This window comes from Triticum aestivum, chromosome 2A (genome assembly GCF_018294505.1).
Source record: "Triticum aestivum cultivar Chinese Spring chromosome 2A, IWGSC CS RefSeq v2.1, whole genome shotgun sequence".
In the NCBI taxonomy this organism is placed as follows: Eukaryota; Viridiplantae; Streptophyta; class Magnoliopsida; order Poales; family Poaceae; genus Triticum; species Triticum aestivum.
The window spans coordinates 767537108-767539858 of NC_057797.1; the positions used below are offsets into that span (position 1 = coordinate 767537108).

General features: G+C 54.7%; 1 pseudogene; it reads right to left on the minus strand.

Annotated features, from left to right (window-relative positions):
- Positions 1-661: 661 nt before the first annotated feature.
- LOC123186583 (noroxomaritidine synthase 2-like) lies at positions 662-2434 on the minus strand (annotated as a pseudogene).
- Between the last annotated feature and the right edge of the window lie 317 nt (positions 2435-2751).

The following is a 2751-nucleotide window of genomic DNA, read 5'->3' on the forward strand; positions in this document are numbered from 1 at the left end:
ATCCTAGCGATGATGCAGGGTAGCGGGCAAGGAACGCTGGGATGGCAGAAACAGCAAGGCCCGCACACAGAAAATTGTGGGTGTTTTCCTTTTCTTTTATTCCGTCTAACAGATAACAGAAACCGCAAAAGAAGCGAGGTTCGATCCGTTAATTAAGGCGTCATCCCACGACTGTCTCCACGTCAAAATTGATCCACTAATCACGGCAATGCCACCACACACGAAATCGTGGGCTCATGGACGCGCTAAAATACTTGCATGTAACGGAAAATCTGCAGCAACAAACATGAGCGGCTAACAGATGCGCCCTGGCCGGCGCCACCGCGTCTCGTCGTCGCCGATCTCGACCATGCAGTTGTCTTCATCGTGTCCAGGAGCTCGCCGGAGTCGTCTGTCGCCGCTGCCGTGGTCACCACGTCGCCGCCGCCGCCGCCGCCATGGGCGGTCCTCTCGGTCCGGCCCGAGCTTTACCTCCGCCGGTCCGGTGCAGGAAAAGGGGACCGCCGCGCTGCTCGGTCCGGTCCGGTTCGGTCCGCCGCCGGCCGGTCCAAACGGCGGCTCGGTCAGGGACCGGACCGGCCCGGACCGTGTCCACCCTGACTCACGATACAGATCCAACGCTTCTGAGTCGAGGGGCACGACACCTGGTGGACACCAAATATTCACTCTATTTTTATTCATATAATACTATATTGCCAGAAAAACAAATACAACAGAACACATACAAATACCCTGAGGTCCCGAACACCGAAAGACTCACGCAAGACACAATTGCAGTAAGAAAAAGAGACCAAAGGTTACATTTCTCGCTTCTTCAACTTTACCATGAGTCCATTTTTCATCTGCAGCACACAAGACATCTTCGGCTGGACTCTGTGCCCTTCAACCACCTCCACATCAAAGTTCCACACCATTGCCGCAACAATAGTATTCATCTGCATGAATGAGACGTCCTTGCCAAGGCACAGCCTCGGGCCCGAGCTGAATGCCAAAAATTTGTGAGACGGCACGTACCGCAGCTTCTTGCCATCCTCTGAGAGCCATCTATCCGGGTTATACTCCCGGCAGTCTTTCCCCCACACGCCTTCCATTCTCCCCATGGAGTGGAGAGAAATTAATAAGGTGTCACCGGCGTGTACCACATGGCCACTCGGCATCACGTCGTGGGCGACCGCCGTCTTACGCTCGATGGGGACCGGGGGGTGCAACCTGAGAGACTCGTGTATGGCGGCTCTCATGTAGACGAGAGATTTTGTCTCCTCCGGTTCAAAGATCACCATCGTGCTGCTATTGTTGGCGCCTGTGGCTGCTTTCCGTGATGCGATGGGTGATAGTTCGTGGCGGATGAACGACACGACATGAGGGTTCTGGGCGAGGTTGTAGAAGACCCATGTCAAAGCTGTGCCGATCGTGTCCCTCCCGGCGATCATGTAGTTGATGAGCGTCGCATGGAGCAAGCCATCGTTCTGCTGGTAGTCTGGATCGTCGATGTAGGAAGACAGGATGTCCACGGAAGGAGCTCCCTCATTACCAGCATGTTCCTTCCTCTTCCTCCTCTCCATCATCTCCTCAATGAACCCACCTAGAACCGTGTGTGCTGCGGCGAGCTTCCTTTCCGGGCCGATGTTTAGCCGCCTCATCACCTTCCAACCAAGAGGTCGGCACGATGTGCCGGAACAAGGCCACCTCCATGACCGTGTCCATGGCGGCCGCTGCGTCCATGGGCGGCATGTCCGAGGACAGGAGGCCTGGGTCCACGCCAAAGAGAGGCGTGGCGGTCATGTCGAACACGAGCCTCGTTGTCAAATCTTGCAGGTCGAACGGGGTCGCGGTGCTCGCCATGTGCATAAGCACCGGCAGGAGGCCGTTCTCCACCTTGTCACGGCAGGAACCGGTCATACCGGCAAGCAACCGTGGGTTGCTCAAGACTCTCTGGGCTCTTGCGCGCTGCCGACGCCAGGGCTCGCCTTCAGTCGTGAAGAAGCTGCCACCGGCGATGTCAAAGATGGCGGCGAACTCCGCGCCCTTGGGGAAGTTGGTGTGGTTCGTCGTGAAGATGTGCCGGACGTTGGCCGGGTCGCAGGTGAGGAAGAACCGCATCCCGGTCCCCCGTGGGCCGTGCGCCCTGAAGTTGTGGCCTGCTTCGGCGAGGACGGCGGCGAGGTAGTCGTGCAGGTTGTGGAAGTTGGCGATAAGGTAAGGTAACACGCCCACTATTGGCCAGTTTGTGGGGAGCACTGATGGGTTCTTTGATCTACTACTAGACCTGAGGTACAACATGTAGAGGGGAACAAGAATGATGGCCAGTGTGGAGATGAGCAGCTCTTGCGAGAACATAATCGACATTGCTATCAGTAGTGTGGGGAGATGCTTCTACTTTGGGTGTATATATGCTGCATGGTCATGGCGGTAGCTCCATTTATATAGTGAGAAGTTTCCCTCGGTGGCATGCATGCAGCAGCCATGAATCCTCTGTGTGTTTATTAGTTAATGCTCGGGCACAAAATCTGAAAATTTGTAGTAAATGTGTGGGAGGTTTAGCGCTGGCAGTTGGTTCGATGGATGCATTAATAGAGTCAACGATGAGAGTTGCTTAACTACCGTATATGCTGGCAATCCTTGATACTCCATGCTGCCCCATGCTGCATGAACTAATAAGATGTTATAATCAGTGGAGTATGATGTACAAGACCTTGGTTTAGAAGACACCGTCTTTGATTAATTCGGCTTCACATATCACTATCAGGTCCA